The sequence below is a fragment of the Hypomesus nipponensis genome, chromosome 4, assembly GCF_054491055.1.
Source record: "Hypomesus nipponensis isolate SF chromosome 4, ASM5449105v1, whole genome shotgun sequence".
Classification (NCBI taxonomy): Eukaryota; Metazoa; Chordata; class Actinopteri; order Osmeriformes; family Osmeridae; genus Hypomesus; species Hypomesus nipponensis.
The window spans coordinates 5,522,857-5,545,253 of NC_140364.1; positions in this window are offsets into that span (position 1 = coordinate 5,522,857).

Genomic DNA, 22,397 nt, shown 5'->3' on the forward strand with positions numbered 1-22,397 from the left:
GGCAGGGACAAGCATGTTCATTCAAGTGTACACAGAGAACCATACACCCCCCTTGTCACTGTCGGCCCCCCACTCTCTGGGCTTTCTTCCTTCTCTACATGTGAGACTTTGTCATTAGATTCCTCACTGACATGATAGATTTTCAGTGGTCCTCTCAGTATTGGTTCTTGGCGATACAGTATTGTTTTTTTTGACCTGCGCCAATACAGGCTTTTTGGACTAATTATCTTTCGCCGCGCTTGCACACATGCACACACACACACATGGTTGAAATGTATCAAGTCAAAACATATTTGCTACAGCAGATATTCATGTTCAATTGTAAATAACCAGGCAGTGAGAAATGACTCTGCTTCGTGACTCTGTAGTACAACAGGCAATATAGAAGACAGTTAAATATTTGTTCGGAGAAACACATATCACTCAATGGTAGGTCACACCACCCTCCACCCCCCACCCTCCACCACCGCTAATATAAATATATGACTGACACAAAGTCTTTGAGAAGATGGATGAAGATCCTCTGAAGGGTCACACTCAGACAATATTACATACCACACACCATTGTGCATGTGAATGCACAAAGGCACACACACACACGTGATATACATCGACGCATCGGTGCAGTTTACACACACAGACAGACAGACATCGGTGCAGTTTACACACACAGACAGACACGGGCAAACACACACAGTGAACACACAGCTTACAGGCAGATATACACACACAACACACACTTCTCAAGCCCCACTGAGCTCCTAGGGAAGTCATGTTGCTAAGTTCCTGCTGTGTACCATTTTAGCTCCCCCGGGGTAAAACTGAACTTTTTCTTTTGCAGTATGCAAAAGAAGCAAAGCGTTGATGGCAGACAGTTACAAAGTGCTGGAGTTGTCAAGCTCCGACTGTTGTGTTTTTAGGACGGCGGATAACGCACGTCGCAATTACGGCTCCGGTGGACGCACTTTCATCGAAGGGAAGTTCTAAAGAGACTGCCTATTATCAATGTCAGGAGCGAAAATAGAGATGTCATCACCGACGAAGATGAATAACAGACACATAAAGACAAAGTGGGAGCAGATTGGCACCATCTGATTTCTTATTTGTTTTTAATCTCCAACGCAGCGTACCGCAGGCTATGATCAGCAGACACGTCTTTAATGTCTGACAGTGTGTGTGTGTGTGTGTTTGTCGGGCTGTCCACAGAGAGAACTGCAGCATCAGACAAGGGAAAGTAAATCGACGTCGACACGTCCACCCCTGGGGCTTTTCCCCTCGTTCTAAGAATCCTGCTGTGGACAGCGAACATTAGCCTCCCACGGCACTCTGGGTAATCACACGGCATCTAGCTCCCCTCTGCAAACAAAATGGAGTCATTATCATGGATTATTTCCATGCACTGTCAATGTGTGCCACTACTGTCATCGGTCAATGATTTATCATGCTGCCGATTATTATATTTTGCAAAGAAGAAAGTGTTTACTATTTCTGTCATGGAAAGAAAGGAAAAGTTTAGTGACTGTGATATTGGTAACACTTTGAGAATCTAATGTAATAACAAATAATTGATCTTAATATCAGGACACAAATGTAGATGTGAACAAACATCTTTGTATGCTTCAAAGTAAAACCTACCCTTGCCCATCTGGATTTTGGATAGCCCCTTTGTATTATTTGGAATTGCTGCTTTTAAACTCTGCATTTGGATCCTACCTCACTCATCTGAGTCATGACAATAGCATCACCCAACATTACTCTCACACCAACACACATCAACAACTCTCTCATTCTCATCCACCTCCACACACACATAATTACATACAGAAATACGCACACACACTCACCATTCTCTGTCTCTCTTTGAAACACATTTGCACGAACAAACGCATCACTCTCACACACAGTGAGCAATATCCTTTGCTTGAGGCTAACTGACCACTGGATGAGACAAATAGAGTCATCTGTAGACCAGTGAATTGGCTTTAATTTGTTTGCCAGGGTGTAATATTCGGTTTCTCTCTCCAGGTTAAAACACAATTACTTCCTTGCAAACACGGGCAGATTAAATCAGCCATGTTGTCCCATCCTGCCATCTGTTGCTTGCTCGCTTTATGTGGGGACAAGTGACAAATACTCCTGATTAGATGTTCCATGGAGACCATCGTCTGTCCTATCAGGGGAGCAAGAGAAAAAAAGATTCACAAAGCATATGTTTATGGACATACAGGCCTGGACATCAATGATATATGCACAAAACACATTCAATCAAACATACGCAGAAAATGACCAGAGCATGACATTAAATGTCATTTTGACCACAAAATGACATTTTTATGTCACTATAGAATGCAGTTTATTTCACATTGATGAAATAGATCAAGGAAATTGCAGCATGCAGCTAAAAACGAATAACGTGATGCACTCAGTGTTTGCATTGAAAGCTTGCCAAGATGGTTCTGTTTGTGTAGGCAATCCACAATAAGAGTGTTATGCTCGCTGAAGCACCAGTTGTGGCCTTTTTGAGTCCTTTGTGTGCATACCCCGGTTGGCAAGTGCGTCCCTTTCATTTTTTCTAATTATCCCTTATTTTGGCAAGGCACATGACAAAATTAAATAAATACAATATGCAAAAAAGCATGGCTAAGCTAATTAGCGACAGGCCGAATCGTGGCCAATGAAAAACACAATTAATCCGCAATTGTACTAGAGATGTGTGTGTCTGTGTGTCTGTGTGTGTGTGTGTGTGTTTGTGTGTGTGTGTGCGTGTGCGTATGTAGGGGGGAGAGGGGGTTAGGGCTGTTGGGATACAAACACACGCACCAACACACACACACACACACACACAGACAATTATTCTGCTAACAACAATATGACTTTATATCAGCATTGTACACATCCACACTCATTCATTGATTGATTATACTTAAAGTGAAGCTTTTCCTTTTTCTATTCAGCATTTTACTTGTAATTTCAAACATCTACTTAAGTACTAGTACTAATTTCTAGTTTTGCCATGGTCTATTGTACAGTCTTGGACTGAATCCTCCTGAATGAGAGATGGTGCATGTTTATTAATGAAATTGATACAGACGCAAGTCTGTCTGTTCTGATTGATTAAGCATGATGAGAATTCTTGGCAGCAGTTCAAGTTTTGTTAGCAGGTGCAGGGTTGCCAGATTTGGCCATCTCTGAGCAGCCTTATGCATTTGTATTGATTTGTACAAAGCAGTGTTACAACTCTATCAACTATTTATAAAAACTGCTCTGATCTTCTACTGGCAATGGCTTTATAACATTTAGCAAAGAAACACTGAAAACTCGCATATGAAAATAATATAAGTATATATACAGTAAGTACATTAATAAGGACAATAGTTGAGAAATGTATAAACATATTATTGATTCTAAAAGATGTCATCATTCTGTCTCAAGTCTATCTATCGCACAAATTAAGGACATGTGATAGATAACCATGCATGCACAGTTAATCCTAAATGAAGTTGCCATGACAATATGGTGATTGTAACAGCAAACAGTTACAATAGTTTGATTTTTTTCCGAGTGAACATGTGTGGGCATCCACATCAAAGCAGAAATGGGTCCACAGTGTAACCCTGATGCACTCCGCGAGGACCGCCACATAACAAAGAGAGCATTATGGGGTGGAAACAGTATTCCCACATGTTTGGTGACCTTTAACCTCCCTCTCTAACAGCCATCAGCACATCAGAGGGAAAATGACAAGGCAGGAGGCGCCCATCTTACCTCTGAAAGAGCTCTGTGACCCCTCTGATTCCAGGCGAATCACACAGTCTGACACAAGTTCAAAGTCATCTTCGCTTTTCCCCCCGCCCGCTCTGTTTTCGTCTACTGGCAAAACTCCCCGTTCAGCTGTGGAGAGCATCTGTCACAACAACCTGGTCTCTCGGGATTGTGTCGGGTGTTTAGAGATGTTACTTATCGCTTTATTTGACACAATGGTCTTGGCTCACACAAATTTCTGTCGATTTTAAACCTAATGTCCTTTCGAAAAAAGATTGTCAGCAGAGTGCACTACTGACGCATGCTGTTGCAATAGGGAATCTCTATCTGCCTCTTTCAAATGTTATTGCAACACAGAGGGGATCTCAATCCTATGTCTACAGCATTCGCTTTTTTCTCGAGTCATCTACAGCCCCTAGTGAATGGCGGCTAAGTTCACTGACATAAAACACAGCTTAATTGTATCCAGGTAAACTCAATCATTTGTATGGGAAGTCCAGGCTAATACGATTCGATTCAAGCCACACTTACCTACCCTGGTTGGTACCAATGGCGAGTCATTTTGTGCATTCAAGGTCTGTGAATATCAAACAGTTATGCAGCGTAATTGATCATATGCTCTCAGGAGCAAGCATCCATGTTATCAGCAATAGCAGTTGGGCATATGTTTTTTGAGTGGATTCATTTCACAAAGGCAAACGCTGCAAAACCAAAGAAAGGTTGATGGAAGCTGGTAACTACTATAAGATTTCTCTCAAGTGTTTCCAATGATACCTTGGCCAAAGTATCAGTTGTCAAGCAGGTGCTGAGTAGCATTTTAATACATGTTATAATAAAGTCAATTGACAAAGTAGAAGACAGGTTAAATTACATACTGACTTTGATTCTTTCTGTTACGTAGTAAGAAGCCTTGCCTGATACTCAGACTATGGAAAATGTGCACTATTTCCTTGAATATATACCATATATATATAGGATACTTGAGGTTTTAACATATAGGACTTTGATCTAAATTAATATTGGTATTCTGTCAGTATGGCTATATGTATATATATATATATATATATATATATATATATATATATATATATATATATATATATATATATATATATATATATATATATATATATATATATATATATATATATATTGGCCATTGTTTCATCACCACTTGCCTTTTTGGACAGGAACTTTTTCAGTTAATCTCTAGAAAGAGATAATGCAGCGATGGTAAAAAAAAAAAGAATGTTATAGTGACACAATGACACAATGTTATTCATTGTGGGAAAATAATCACATCGTGCAGAGCAAACTGTTCTGGTGAAACTATAACCCTAACCCGAGCTTTGTGCCAACTGGTTCTAATCTCCAGGGGACTTGGAAGTGGAAGGTTTAAGCACTTAGAAAAGGTAATATGATTTGATTGACTGCAGGTAACATATGCCAACACAAACAGTCTATTGGATCCATTTACAGGCTGCCTGCTTGTCTAACTGAGTAGATTCACACAAGTCCAAGTCTGGTTTCACCAGCTCAAAGACCACACCAACAACAAAAAACATTTCTTAGTTTTACTTGAGGGAAGTTGAAGCCTGAACAAATTTAGTGAGCTTGTGAGAGGGTCCGGGGTGGAGGGCTTCAGCAGCAGGCGCTGAGTCATGGGCCAAACAGACTGTGGTCAGGGGGAGGGTCTACGTCAGCCAGGCTAATGATTCCTGTGGTTCAACGAAACTGCAGCAGCACAACAAAAAGCGTTGTCATTTCTCTGTATCAAACTTGAAATCTTTCTATGGGTGCATTTAGACCCCCCCCCCCTCCCCCCAAAAAATGTATGCTGCATTTCCTATTTCACTGCACACACCACACGGTCACTTGACGAAATACCTACCGCTGTGTTCACTCACTGAAAGCGTCATTACATTATCGTTGTATTATATAGCGGTACACAGGAAGATAACAGAGAACCAAACTATTCTATTCTGCTCGACACAAGGATTGGCCTCAGCTTAGGCCATTAAAGAGAATAATGGATTTTCACCCCAAGGCTCCTTCAAGGTTGTGTTTGGGAGTGGGTCTGGGAAGGCCACGTTGTAGAACACCTGGCAGCTCCAAGGCCCCCATCCGACCTCAAATAGTTAACATACAAAAACAATACCCAATCACATACGTGTGGACACAAACGCACACATATGGCCTATAAATACATGTATACGTGCAAACACAAACACACACACACAACTTTACTGATTTAAGAGTGTGTGTGCCAAAAACTAATCTCAACAAAGGCACACATTCTTACATGCACGCATGCGAACCAAACATGACACACTTGGAAAGGTACATACATTTATTCATACACACAACTACACACACCCACACACACACATACACACAGATAACAGGTTCATGTCTTTTTGGATGGCTGAATCTTCTGGTTTACAAGCATAAAAAAACTGTCTACTCGGTATTTTTGCATATTAATTTGGACCCAATTAATTTGCATTTAGTTATTTTACCAAGTGAAATAATGACACCAGAGGGGAATCATTTCAGTATATATGAACCTGTATTCCTACCTGTATCATCTGGAAAATACAAACAGACTGCTTGTTTTAGTAACCGATGGGGTTCACATGTATAGTCTCAACATTTAACATGATTTAACAAAATGTTAAATATGTCTTTATAATAAAAAATTTAAAAATCATTCGTATTGCCTATTTGAAATCAATCTACTCCCAAGACTCTCTTTATATTACATACTTTGTTATTGATTCTCTCTCTCTCTCTTTCGCTCTCTGTCTCTCTCTGTGTCTCCTTAATTCTCTCTGGTCATTGGTTTGCTTTTTCATGCATCTACTGTAAAATAAGCTGTAAGTCGGCAGCACTGGTTACAGCCCAGCACGTCCTCTGTGTGTGTGCGTCTTTGTTTTAGTTTTGAGATGGTGTGTGTGTGTGAGAGAGAGAGAGAGCCTTAGGACAGCCATGAACGAAGGCTGCAGACCTCTGGGGAGTGCTTAGTGTATTTTTAACCATTGTGCCACTAATGGTCTCCCACCATCACGCTCATTCATGGCTAGCCATTATGGCATGGTGAGACCAATCGCTTCGCAACGCCTGTTGCAGAAGTGGGAGAGGCTGGAGACTCCTGTTGAAAGTCTGGCTCACTGCACGGTTGCCGTCCGGTCCAGCCTCGCTGTCTCTCTCTCTCTCTCTCTCTCTCTCTCTCTCTCTCTCTCTCTCTCTCTCTCTCTCTCTCTCTCTCTCTCTCTCTCTGTCTCTCTCTCTCTCTCTCCCTTCTCATGCCCTATCCCTCTGTATCCCTCCGACTGTCTCCATCTCGTCATCTCAATCTCATCACTCTCTTTCTCTCTCTCTCTTTCTCTCTGTGCCTAATACACTGGCCTTTATCAGCCTGACTACTGTGTGAGGCTGTCCTTTGGGGATGAACTCATATCAAAGTAGCCATCTGTCCACCTGCTAAAGATGACAGGTGAAACAAAGACTCATGGGTCACGGTGAAACCCTATGGGATGTTACATTGATTTCCAACCATAGACATCTATAGAAATAGAATTGCAAAATGGCTTGTCAAAGGCAGTTGTTGATTTCCCAGTCAACAGACAAGCAGTTTAGAAACCTTTTGGCTAATTGAGTAAATGTAAAGAACTTGGATGTGTAGCAATAGATAGATGAAAATTTAAATAGAACACATACAGTGTTTCATTAAATGTGTTTTTGTCTTATTTGATTATAATGATAGTATTCTTGAAAACCTTCATAACATGTTTAAGGCCATGTGGACAAATCCTTACATTGCGGATGAATCATGCACAGGACATTTGAGTGACAAGACCTTCATAACCTTTTTATTAAATATCTGTGGTATAATTTACGACATCAAGCAATTAGCATGGATTGCTGTTGCCTAGAAACAAAAGTCACACAGACCCAAGGTCATTGAGAAAACAGTTGCAGCGTTTCCGGAATATCACACACGGGGAACTCAACAGTAATACCCCCTGTTCCCATTGTGCCCTAACACCCCTAGCCCTCTTTTTAAACTGTTTCCTCCAAATAAAAAGCGAACAAAAATGTGACTGCAAGCCAAACATGGCACTGTGAAGGCCCACCAGTTAGCATGCAGGTGTACATGTCAAGACACACCAATTAGGAAGAGCCTCTCTGCACGTGAAAGCTTCACAAGTGAACATCGGTTCTGTGTCATAAGAATTTCAAAGGCCAGGCAGGGTCTCTGCGTTAGCTTGGGGGGCCAGGAAAGCAGAGATGGAACGTCATGCATGCACACAGCTTTGCCTATATTCCAGGGTGGGGCACGGAGGGGTGGGGGTGGGGGTGGGGGGCTTGTAAATGTGTAGGCTAGTGCAAGAGTGGAAGGAGAGAAGGGATTTTGATATATTTTTTTACAGTTTACGAGAAATCTCGTTCTGAGCATAATGACATACATGGACAATGTTTTGCTGATACAGTTTCAACTACTTACGTACAGTTAAAATAATACACTCATTTATAATTTGGTCCAAAAATACAGAAATGTATTGAATATCATGTATTTCATTTGAACACATCACCCCATTAAAATGACATTTCCAAAAGTAAGCAGCACAATAATGCAATTATCCGGTTGTCTCTTCAAAATTTGTATTCAACACATGTTTCCACCGCACTCAATAACGAGCTATCCCCAAACACCTCAAACTCTTGGCTGGAGTCGGTTATTGCTGAGTGTACTCCAAGAAAAGAAGAGTTTTGTTTAGCCCTCTCCACACTCCAGAAACAAAACAAAACAAAACAGGTGTGTGTTTGTGTCTCTCTCTGTGTATGTTTTTGTATGTGCCTACCCCAGGGCTGTCTACAGTGGACTCATTACAGGAAGTGTGGAAGCAGTTTGAGAGACAGAGACAGACACACAGAGCAGATACATTGTTTCTCCAGCTTCTCCGCAGCCATACCAGCGTTGGTCCAGTGATGGAACCCTGCAGCACACCTCGAGCGCTGTCAGAGGCCACATTAAAATTCCACGTGCTCACGCTCCCCTGCGTTGACCTGGGAGGATTCGGATCCAGCTCACGTCAAGTAGGATGAACGTGCCGAAGCAAGCTGTCCAGCTGTTTCATGTCCCTCTCCAGACAAATACGGCATGTGTGGACATACAGGTTATTTGTTTAGTACTGGGTAGATTGGAGAGCATTGTGTTCCATGTAGAAAATCCAACATGTATAGACACCCGACATGAGTGGATGATGAAGTCTATGACTTTTGTCGATACTGTGTCTCTCTCTCTCTCTCTCTCTCTCTCTCTCTCTCTCTCTCTCTCTCTCTCTCTCTCTCTCTCTCTCTCTCTATCTCTCTCTGTCTCTCTCTCTGTTTGTCTGTCTCTCTCTCTGTCTCTCTCTCTCTGTCTCTCTCTCTGTTTGTCTGTCTGTCTCTCTCTCTGTTTCTCTCTCCCATTCTCTGTCTCTCCAAGGACATGAACACCACAACAACCACAAGACCATCCGCTGCCCTTTTTTATTCAGTATGAAACAAAGGAATAAACGAATAAAAAGACAAATAATGCCATCGGGGAAGTGACACAGTGGTGCACATAGCTGTACTACTCCTCTGAGAGTTTGGGAAGGTGCTGAAGAAGGGATGGGGTAAAAGGCAGGGGTGATGAGTGGTGTGTATGTGTGTGTGTGTGTGTGTGTGTGGAGGGGTGGGGGAGTGGTGGTGCTTATGGACATCTGTGGCAGTCCAATGTGGCCACATGTTCAGACAAAGCCAGCAATGATAATTTCTGTGGGAGAGAAATCTGTAATAACCGACCCTCCTGCTTTCTAAGCTATGTATTGTAACAACATATTTTACCTGCATGAAACAGACACAATTCAAGGGGGCGGCATGTCTATATATCTTAGGACAGTAACACATCTTTGATTTATTGGATGTGTGTGTATGTGTATGTGTGTGGGGGGGGAAGAAAAAAATCTATTCTGTCAGTGAGAAGATATGAGTGAAGATGTGGTCTAGCTGCCCATGAAGATTTCAGGAGGCCTCAGCGCCTTTGAAATAGTTCTTTTCAAAAGCACCATAGCATGTTTCTATACATATTTCATTTCTACGTCTCTGTGTCTGCTCAGTGAGGCGCTGAGAATTATTTATACGGTCCAGCGAGAGTACGGAAGAGAAACAGAGAGAAAGAGGGAGGGAGGGAGGGAGGGAGGGAGGGAGGGAGGGAGGGAGGGAGGGAGGGAGGGAGGGAGGGAGGGAGGGAGGGAGGGAGGGAGGGAGGGAGGGAGGGAGGGAGGGAGGGAGGGAGGGAGGGAGGGAGGGGCAGTAGATGATAACCTGAAAGATGATACCTGCTGAACTAATGTCTAAATTATGTCATTAAAACTGGGTAATTTTCTCTATATTTTTCTCTTTTTGTCTATCTGCCTGAAGTAAAATAACTCAATCAGTTTCTTTTTTTCCGACAGTGCAAAACCTGACTTTTGCTACCCTTTCATAACACCTGCAGTAATACAATGAGAGACACAAGCTAAATGTACCGCTATTCCAGTGCTTAACACTGACAACATCTGATATGTAAGGTCGGCACCAGCGCAAACAATCATGCAGTTTGATACTGCACGGTCCTGTTCCAATAAGCCGATTCCAACAGTGTGTGTGAGCTCCATTTAAAATGTGATTAAAACTGTGGCTTCGAAAGCTCGGCATGCAGGATCTCAGAGGAAAACTACTGCAAGGTGTAAGAGTTCAGGCATCTTCTGATATCCACCTCTGTTTCTTCTCTCTGTGGAGTGTGGTATGTGTGTGTACACATTATTTTAAGGAGGTGGGGGTGGGGGGGGGGGGGGGTTTGCACGTCTGTGATCCTGTTTGTTACAAACAGTCAAAGTAATTGTGGTGCACATCTGCAGTGGCTGTTAAGTCCCGGGGTGTGTGTGTGTGTGTGTGTGTGTGAGGAGGGCTGCGGGGGCTGGGGCTTTGCCTACTTGGCATGTTTTCAGTGACACTGACTCCCAACCAATGCTAAAACCAGCATTGAAAGCATCCTCCTTATCTTCTATGGACTAGACTAGTAAATGAAATTATGATTAAGGCAATCTCATATTTAGACCGGTCTAGACCATTGATTTCTTCTGAATGTTTTTTTTCCCTCCTCCAAGCCTCCTATCCTCCACATACTCTCTTTGTGTCAAGTTGCCCTTCATTTTGAAAGAGCCTTGATTTCATTGCTTTGGCCTCGCAGAAAATCATCGTGTGCCACGTAACTGTGACAATGACATCATTCAATAAAAAAAGCAAGTAGACAAAGGAGAAGGAGGGGGGCTGGGGGGCGGAGGCTGGGGGGCGGAGGCTGGGGGGCTGGGGGGCCGGGGAGCAAAAAACATTAACATGCAAATTCATGCAAGCCACTTCTTCAGCTCCAATCACTCTATCCCCTCGCTTGGGGGACGGAGGGGGTGAGGATGAAGTCCCTTGAAGTGTGTCTCCTGAGCTGCCATGCAAAATAACAGTTAGCTGGAGACTCTAGTGCAATCCTAGGGGGATTTGGATATTTCTTTGGATATTTGTTGACTTGTTAACCATTGTACTGCATGTGTCAACGTGTCATGTAGTTGTGCGGTTGCATGTGCGTGTGCCTGTGGTCCTGAAAGGGCAATTGTGTAGCATTTGAGGAAAACATTCGAATCATATAGACAACACACGTTCGAATGAGGTTCAGGGTACTCGAAACTAATACTGGTATTCAACGTTATCACACAAAAATTCTGTTGATTAGAAACCATGTCCAAGTCGTTCACAGAATCAACGACATTGTCCCACACGGTGCGTCCAACATTGATCTGATTATGACCATTTGACAGGGCACACAGGCTGCCACAGCTGTAGATCAAAGCCTGCCAACGTTCACGGCACACGCATGTAAACGGTGATCATGTGATTTACATGAGCAGCTCTGACAGGAGGCTGAAGGTCTGATGTCTTGTTCTCTCGTCTATTGAGATATCCCCCCTGTCACGCCTCTGGCTCAAGATAGTCATATTGAGATGATGGGGGGTGGGGGGACTTAGGGGGCTGGAAACCACTCAAGGGAGATGGCTGGGGGCTGTCATTTGAAGAGCAGTGTGTTGCCAATTGAATCAAAAAACATCTCCATTCGTTTTTTACTGAACATAGACAGCAAATAAACATTTGATGTCTCTGCATCAGTATCCTCCCTCCCTCCCTCTCTCTTTCTCTCTCTCTCTCTCTCTCTCTCTCTCTCTCTCTCTCTCTCTCTCTCTCTCTCTGTCTCTCTCTCTCTCTCTCTCTCCTCTCTCTCTATCCACTCTCTCCCTTTCTCCCTCCCTCTCTCACTCGCCCTGAATCAATCAGGAATCCTGAGCCCTTTCACAATGTGACTGCTCCCACAGTGCATTTCTATTCCCCTGGTTACAGTGTGCTGCCTCCTCTCTTCTCCACTGCTCCGCTCCCCCTGTCACAGGGGGAAATGGCTTGGGAGAGATTAAAGCTTTGGCTTGTCACAATGAAAAGGTCGGGGAGATGAGGAGATGGGAGCCAAATGAAACGGGAGAAAGCGTGAGGGGGCAGAGACATATGAAGAGAGAGAGAGACAGAGAGAGATAGAGAGAGAGCGAGAGAGAGAGTGAGAGAGAGAGAGAGAGAGAGAGAGAAAGAGAGAGAGAGAGACAGAGAGAGAGAGAGAGAGAGAGAGAGAGAGAGAGAGAGAATGTGAGACAGAAAAAGGGAGTGTGTACGTAAGAGAGAGGGAGAGAAAGAGAGTGAAAGAGAGGGAGGGAGAAAAAGGGAATATGTGTATGAGAGAGAGGAAGAGCAAGAAGCTAAGAAAGATAGAAAAGAGGAGGAGAGAAAAGGAATATTTGAAGCACTTGGGCATCACCCCAGTGAAAGCCACCAGGCTCTGTAAAGTCAATCAGGCGGAGGACAAAGTGCTGCTGACAATTACCACTGAATCTCCCCATTGTTAAACCTTGGACTTTGTAAACACTTTCTCTCTTTCTTTCTTCTTTGTCCTGTCTCTCTCTCCCTCTCTCTTTACTCCTATAGTTCTCTAACTTGTTGACAATTTCTTGGCTCATAATGGAATCCTAAGCATTCAGAGAAAATAGATTGAGAGGAATTATTGACTTTTAACATGTAAGGAGAGCTCCAGACAGGTCATTTCCTTGCTCACACAGGGAGATGCCAGTCCTGATGCTGAAGAGAAAGAAAGCCGTAGTTAACTGTAGGTCAAGGTCTTTAGAATCGCCTGACAACATATATGAATTGTCATTTATGCACACTTTCATTTCTATGGCAGGATCCTTAAGTATCCATTATCAAAGATCTGATATTTGTTAAGCCAATAGTCTTTAAATTACATACCAGAGCTCCCTCTAGTGGATATGACGCATCTGGGTACTGTTGGATCTTTGCCTCAACATTTCAATTTGTCATTTGCTCGTTTGATAACTAATTGAAGTTAAACGTAGTTTCACAAATTGTTTGTGAACTGAAAAAGTGATGCTGAACAGGATGTATTAGTCACACCCATTTTACAAAAGCTAACTCGTTACAGAAAACAGTAAGCTGACACTGATTGCTGACAATGTGCCATCCGTGCTGTGCACAGTAGACCTAACAGTTAACAGGCCAAGGTTCTAGAGGAGCTCAGAGGCTAGCTGTCAGCTCAACCAACATGTCAAACAGGGTCCAAAAAAATGTCTAAACCTGTGTACACAGCTGTGAAGCCCATTGACATTCACACACAGCTAGGGAGATGGCCGCCACTTTGACGTGACCATATTTCACGGTCAACTCGAGAAAAGAAATCAAATGGTGGATTTAATCTTATGGCTTCTCCAGACCACATATCACAATGGCTACACTGTTTGAGTTGAATGTTTCCCCCTTTCTCTCACTCACTCACAAATAAAGGCCCAACGTTGTCGTGGTTTGACTATTTATGTCCAGTTATAGTCGATTTTATGGTTAATACTTTTAGGGTTGATTCATGGTCCCATCGCAGCATTCTGTTTTTTAGATGAATTGGACATATACAGTGAAAGAACACTGTGAGTATGGTAGTTTGTAGTTTCTGAGCAGATAGTATCCTGGATCTGTACATGCTCATGCACACTTGCACGAACACACACAACACACATTCACTCACTCCTGGGAGGAAGAGTGGGAGGACCAAGCAGGACTGTTCCGGAACAGCCAGACAGAAACCCCCATATCCCAGTATCCCCTCAGGCAGTGTACCAGGAAGTGAACAGTTCCAGACCTGTCACTGGAGCCAATCTCCTGCTGAGCGTCTGGTCACGTGACCCACTCCAAAGAAGAAAAACTGCTGTAATTAGTACATTCTCATAAAAGATGCATGGGATTGGCTAATAAAGATACTTTCATTATTATTCAGACTGTATGCCTGGTATTTGACAAATATCAAAATACAGATCTTAGATTTTCAAGACTTGTAACACTGCTGCTCTCTGCAAAAACATTGTATATTCTCTACAGCTGTATGTTTGTTTAGTAAAGTCTGTTCTTCTCTCCACGTCCAGGTGTGGATTGTTTGTTTTGGTCCTGGGGACATCTCTGACAGCTTCTGTTGTTGTCATTATGGCTACCGGTATTTTCTTTTCGAGGTTTCCCTTTTTCTTTTCATTCAAATGCCGCGTGGCGCAAATTGGCTAAATGGGCGGTATCCTCGCTGACGAGGGAGCCCAAACGAGCTTGTATAATGTCATTTCTACTGCTGTGCAGCTAAAGAGAGAGTGTGACGCATAGAGAAGGACAGAAAAGAGAGAGAGATGGAATGCGAGGGCTGTTGTCTCTTCTTTCGTCCGCCATTACTATTTTACAAGCAAGCAGGCTCATTACCGAACCATATGCTTGGTAATGATGAAAGCTGTGGGTGCATCTCTTATATGATCTGGGACGTTTGAATTATTAAAGACACCAACGAGGCCTGATTCGGATGTGGCAGGGAGCCCAGTCGCACTCTCTCGTACACACACACACACACATACACGCACACACACAGGAACAGAGGGATGGCAGAAGACGGTAGAGGAAGGAGAAAAAAAACTTCAAACACCTTCCCTGTGCATTTAGTGTAATGAACAATGCCGTAATTGAGATCGCCTAATTACCCAATTTAAAGATAATTAATATGATCCTAATTAGCATATGTAAATGGGATGTTGCATAATTGAGAATCCCTGTTTGGAATTAGCTGGCTTTAAAATGAACCTGCACATGAAAAAGCACAAAGACGCCATTAGGTTTTGATGCGACACTAAAAACAGTCGTTCACCAGTGGGATTGAGGGGCAGAGCATTAAGCAGACGCTACTAAACAGATTCCAATTTGATTGATTTCAGATGTGTTATGTGGCGGTATTGACATTGGTAATCAGAAACCATTATCTACTTAAAGCCATACACTTCACATCCCATAATTCCACTTTGATCAGCTGCAAGTCCTTTTTGATAAAACACTCATTATACTGTATCATAAAAAGTGCTATTTGAATGGTTAGATTACCAAGGTGACCATCATACTGTGATTTGCCCGTTTTTATCGATGACGAGGAAGAAAATGACAAAGACCCTGCACACACACATACCAACACCATGGCTGTAACAGATACCATCACATACATTTACATGAACAAGAATGAGGACTTCTGGACAGCGTGCAGTGGACGTCACGTCGGCAGTTATGATGTTAGAAAACAAAGCGACTACCGAGCTAGCAAGCTGGGATTGTGTAGCTCTCTGGTCACCAATCAAGTCTTTGCAATCAGGACAGTGATAGGTGTTCATGTCAATCATTCCATTCAGTATTTTAGACCGTTGAATGTATGTGCCAGCAGACTGACACGTTGTCCCTGTAAAAACCAATATTGATCTCCAGCAAGTGGCAGTTGACTGACTAGCCCTGGAGGGCACCATACACTAATAGTGGGCTGAGGGTAAGAGGGGGCATCCGGCACCTGGGTTGCCCAGCTGCGAGAGTCCTCAGGCGGGCACACAGACAGCCTGTACTCCACCCACACATCCTTCCGGTGGCCATCCTTGGAACACACATACACACGTGTGCACACACGTCTAGAGACAAACACGACTGAGACACACATGCACATACATTCCAAACACACTGCCGCAGGACACAGACCCATATGTGAGCATAAATATAGATGTAGATGTAGTTCATATATGCACAAATACACACACACACACACACACAAACATACACACACTCCAGGCTTTGCTACCAGACTAGTAGCATTGCTGCTGTCAGGATACAGGCCTCTATGTTCCATCCAATCACCAGCAATGTCAGTCAACTGTGTGCGTGCACACACACATTCACACGCAGACACACAATGTGTGTTCTCCCCCCTGTCAGGAGTCCCCCCCCCCACCTGCTATCCTCACTCTCGTAGTCTTGTCAGTTGTGCCCCGTTCACTGGCACCAGCCATATGGCGTCCCCGGCCCTAGAATCAACCCCAGCTTCCCAGCCCCTTCCCCCCAGCTCTTCTCCTCTCACAGAGCCAGACTCTGCATGCTCTAGCCCCACACTTTGTGGCTTCTTCGCTCCATGATCTTCCTGACTCTCTTCCTCATAGCGTAGCCCCATTCTCAACTCAAGCCTCGACTGTTAGCCACCGCCCCGCCATTCCGGGTCCATCCCCAGATGTATAGCCTGCTAAACCCACGCCCTGCCTCAGCCTCACTAGTGAAGCCTCATCCCCATGCAGGTGCACACCTCTTACACGACCATAACGAACGCTCGTAAGCGATGCTTTATTGCGACAGACTCCTCGAACCATTGTTCACCCACTGCACGGGTTACAAAGATAGACCTGCTCTCCATCTGTCTCGCGATTGTGGATGAACGCGTCGGTCCGTTTCTCCATTATCTTTCTCTCTCTTCTCGACCCCCCCCCCCTCTCTCTCTCTCTCTCTCTCTCTCTCTCTCTCTCTCTCTCTCTCTCTCTCTCTCTCTCTCTCTCTCTCTCTCTCGTCTCTCTCCGCAAGCCCCCTGAAGAATAGCAACGGTCCGACCATCATTCCAGAGGCCCGTGGCAGCCGTGGCAGTGGGTGTAGCCGCGGGGGAGTGGAGGGGGGCGGGGTGGGGCGGGGGAAGGGCGAGACAGAAAATGATGGAACATCCCGGTGCAATAAAGTGTTTGGCTGATGGGGGCCAAGGACCTCCGAAATCCCAGACACGCTGATGTGTGTGTGAGTGTGTTGAAGGGGTGGTGGGGGGGGCGTGCGGCATCCTATGACAGCTCCGCTCGCCGTCAAGACAGGGGTCGCCGTCGCCGGTGTCGTAAAAAAAAATCCGATTGCTAAAAGCTAATGTCAGAAGTTATGTGGAACTGTCACATGCTATTAGAGGAGATTATCGCCAGGGAGAGATAGATGCAGAGAGATAGAGGGAGGGTGAGAGAGAGAGAGCGAGAGACAGAGTGGACTGCGTGCTGACAGGGCAACACTGCGGTGAAAAAAAACGAAGCCGGCTGGTGTCTGGGACGGTGGAGTGATTTATAGAGGCTTGGTGATGACAGGCTCAAGACTGCAGTGAGAAAACTTTAAACAGTCGTGATCAGTGTTCATAGCTGAGGGCGCTGCGCTCTTAATAACTGTCACAGCGCATCGGGCCTAACTTGACTGACCGCGACGTTTAAACAGCGTTCGCAGGCTTAACTCTGACTGATTACGACGTCTAAACAACGTCCAGCAGGGGAAGAGGTCTTGAACTCCTTTCCTAACAACTGTGAGTGGCAACTTGTGACATGCTTCCTCTCTCAAGCTTTAGGTAGATACAGTATGTAGCCAAATAGACATAGACAGCCAGCCAGCCAGACTTCTTATTCCGACAGGAAGATTAACAATAACGTTAGATTTGTTTTGTGATACTTGAATTTTAGTATATATATTAAGAATAACGATGTATGGCAAATAGTATTACAAGATTTTCACCTTACAATCAAATCAGCATAGGAACTGGAGTTCGGAATATCTTAAAGAAAGAATTTAATCAAATGAAGGACAGCCCTTGTTCTTCCACCAGTATGATTTGTTCCTCAACAATAGTCCCTAGATCCCGCTGCTATCAAGTCGACCACCTCAATTGTATCACAGAAGTCAAAAAAGGGATATTTGCATAAGAAACTGCTATAGGAGAGACTTTAATCATTCTCTTACAGCTCATAACAAGGGCTTCTGCTATCTCCACTGTACCCGGCAGGGGAATATCACAGAAACCAGTATTGTGACATAGCAGGACTTAGCTGTACTCCATTCACGGGGAAGCTCATTGTGAAGACAGAAAAAGGGCCGAGAATGGCCGTTAATTGAATCCAGAGCAGCGTTTTCTGGTCTGTTAATTCCATTAATGCTGCAAACACAGCGTTTCCCCCCCCCCCTCTCTCTCTCTCTCTCTCTCTCTCTCTCTCTCTCTCTCTCTCTCTCTCCATCGGCAGCTGCTTGCCCGCCCCCGCGTGCCTGACTGTCCGTCCGTCATGTGCGTTACAGGCCCCGCCACCTCCATGCACCACCAACCAGCAGCTAATAAAGCAGCATCAATCTCAGGGACACACTCCCAAACACAGAGGGGCAATAAAATAAATTGGCTGCTTTATGCTTACTGCTCTGATGGGGGGGGGGGGGGGGGGTGGAGTGGAGTGGATGTGGGGGGGGGGGCGAGAAGGTTGGGTTGTCACTAAATCAGCCAAGGCGGAGAGGTGGGGTTGGGGGCAGAGGGGTGGGGGGGGGCAGATGGGTTGTGGATGGGGGGGGTGAGTGGGCGAGGAGTGTATTAAATCATGTGGGAGAGGAGAGCCCCTCTACACGCGCACTCTCTCCAACACTCTGACGCACACACCGGGCTGTACGAGGGCGGGAGGAGGAGGGGCGGGGGTGGAGGAGTGCTCGCCGTAACGAGGACAGTAAAATTAATGGATATTAATCATGACTGGTGCCCATTAGCGCTAAAGAGCAAATACATCTTGCAGTGCAGCCTCCCCAAACGCCCCCACCCCCAGCCACGTCCAACACACACAGACACACACACACACACAAGAGCATGAACAGATACACTGATACGTAACAACAGAGACACACTAATCCTCCTTTCTACCACTAACGTGTCTGTCATATTAGGTTTACTAATGAATGTTACCCCTCCATCCACCCTTGCTATTGATGGGACGCATTTGAAGTCGGGCCTGTTGACAGGCAAAGCCTGCCAGGCATTGTCATACTAACACACACACACGCAAACACACACACGCGTGAAGACTTCTGATATTTCTGCTAATGCATCACATGAGTGTGACAAATTACATTTACGATAACGGTGGTATGCGATAAAATGTTTGACGTTCTGTAATGTGATGCTTGGCGCTGTAGAGTCTTATCACCATTCATTATCTTCCAGTTTATTGGACAATGTTTACACATAGCTTATTCCAGTTCGTTTGACATTATTCAGACAGGTCATCTTTTAGCTCTATCATGTATGTGCCTGGATTGCTGTCATTGGAAGTAATTATTTCAGTTCTCTTGTTAATCACCATTACAATGTTCAACGTGAGACATATATTTATATATATATATCACATTCATTTCTTGTTATCTTTTACTTGACAATATATAATTCAAGCTATTTAGGAATCTGCCATTCATCATTAACACGCGGCTGTACTCATTACAATTCAAAAGATGATGGAATTATGCTTTTACATTTACCTGCATGACTTCAATTATTTTGCTGAACCCAATTTTGAAACTATGGGTCACAAATGAATGTGAAATAGCATTCTTGCAGTCACCACCTCCCTCCCTTCCACCTCCTTCCCTATCGACCTCCGCTCTAAATCCTCTCCTCATCCCCCCTCTCTTCTATCATACTTCCCCTCCCCCTCCTTTCCTTTCACCCCCTTCGTCCCCATAACCCCCCCTCCCCCGACTATCTACCTCCTCAAGCTCCTTCCACCCCACCTCACCCTCTCTCCCCTCACCAACTCTCTCTCCATTTCATACACCGATTGCCTCTCCTCCCCTCCCCTCTCCTCCTCCTTCCCTCCCCTCCTCCCAGTCATGGTCCTTTAAATGAAAAGGCTTATAGCGGGATGACCCCCATTTCAACCCAGGCCCGACGGTAAGTCCAGGCTGTTACAGCTCCGGCGCCACAGACACTCATCCCGCCAGTCGGAGCCAGACAGGCATTAGCCTGGCCACCTATACTCCACGATGCCAGGGTGAGGGTCCTTTCCATTTCTTCTGCTGTCAATCAAGCTTCGCCACGCAGAGCAGGCAGAGATGTGCCCTGAGATCCTGGTGTCTACAGACGACTGGTTCTGACGGGGTTGGTTGTCGTATGCAATGAGCCGGGCCTGGAGAACTGACCATGTCTGATTGGCATGCATCAAATGCACGATCGCGGTCCAAATACACCGGAAACGGGTTTGGAAACCCTTTCGATCCAGGTGCTTGTGATAGGTCAACAGGTGAGAAGACATACAGGTCCGTATCTGAGGTCATGTGGCAAAGGTCCTCAGCGTGGTTCATAGTCAATACTAAGAAAAACTTGACTCTTGTGGAATGTGCGGGATGGAGATCAGGTGTTCTTCACACCAATGAATGGATTTTTCTGTATTTCATGTTCACCTTGTTAGAAGTACTCACAAGGATCTGTCTCACTGATGGGTTTTCAAATAAATATCTATATATTTAATTTGACATAACAATGTGATTTAACCAATGCAAAATAACACGTTGAGCAAAACATCTGTTCATGTTCTTTGTACCATCTCAAATTCCTTTACAGTTTAGGCGTACACATGAATAAGGGACAGTTACTTGTTAGTGTTTGATTTTATATGATCAAATGAGACATGATAAGATACTACTGGAAAGTTGAAAAGCCAGAAAGTACACTGACCAAACTGAATAATTAGATTCAAGTTCTATGTGTACCTAGTAACACACAACAAATAACAGGTGTATTGTTACTGAATAGTCTGAAAATAATCACTTTTATACTGACCCGCTTGACTCAAGTCAAGGCCTCTAACTGTATATTGACCCGGACGTTTTGCATCGCAGAACATTCTTCGATTTCTTAGCTTTGCGAAACCTTTGCTTTCTTTTACCGGCAGCTTTGGATTCCTCAAACTTGTCTGGCACAATAAATGTAAGGATGCGCCTCAAAGCAATCATATTTCAAAAGCAACGCTCCATTGTCAAGTCACACAAGGGTAGAGTTACTTCTGTCTATACTCTTGTTCTTTAAAGTGGGAGAGTGGTCCTCAAACCTCCCCAATCTGATGCAAGGAAAATTGTGGCTTTAAAGTACGACAATAAGAAAGTACACTGGTTTGTGATTTATCTTACGAAAACTGACTAAAATTTGCTGCATGCTTCAATTAATATGGACGCTCTCAAAAGAAACTCTGTGCAACAAAATAACAAAATCAGATTTTCTTGGCAGTGGAACTTTAATCTAAGCCTGATCTTCAAAGGCACTGCCCAGAGTGGGGCCCAAGCCACTCTTGTATTTTTCAAGACAAATACTTCCCCCCAAAGCCGGTCCGATTTGAATACAACACTTACACAGATATAAATTGTTGCCCTCACATCTCTTAAAAAAAAGTAACAATTACCCACGACCAATCATAGAGGTCTTTTCTTGAAGCAGCTGTGATTACGTTGCAGAGGAAGTCATCTCGAACATGGCTGCAGTATCAGGCAGGACGTGTGTTTATTTGTATTCTGATACGTTGCTTGTGGCGCTGGTGTGTTTGTGACCTAACTGGTGTGTGTGTGTGCTCTGGCTTCCGTCCTTGTATTATGCACTGGTGCGTTTGTGTCGTGAGCTGGTGGGTTTATTTTGCGACGGGTGAAGGATGTGTTCCTACGTCAGGTAGCTGTCACTGACCTTATGGCCATGTTGTACCTCGAGAGAGAGAGGACAGGTGAAGGGGCGAGGGAGGGAGAGAGAGAGAGAGAGAGAGAGAGAGAGAGAGAGAGAGAGAGAGAGAGAGAGAGAGAGAGAGAGAGAGAGAGAGAGAGAGAGGGAGGGGAGGGAGGGAGGGAGCATGCGAGAGGTCGGATGAAGGGAAGAGGCCGAGAGAGTAAGAACGATAGAGACAGAGAGGGAAAAGGGGTGGGGTGGGGGGTGAGGGGGTGTTTGTCGAGATAGTACCAGCGAGGGAGACAGAGAGGGAGAGACATAAATGGAAGCCTAGAGACCCATCTGTTCCAGTGTAATGACTGTGCTATTTGGAGGCAGGGAAGGTTGGTCGGGAGCAGCTGGCATCTTTCCCCGTGACCTTTTAGCATTCCTCCTCTCGCCATCTGACAGATGTGTCAACTCGATTATTTCAAAAGGCCCTGAATAAATAACCGATTGTGAGAGCGCGGATAACCCCAAAGCATCAACAAAATGGATGTAACAAACACACACACGCACATGCACACTCACAAACACTCGGCCACAGAGTAAAACACAGACGCCATTCGCACACACATACACGCCGATGTACAAAAGGGAAAATAATACCACAAAGGTGAGAAAAAAGATGTTTTGCCAGTTG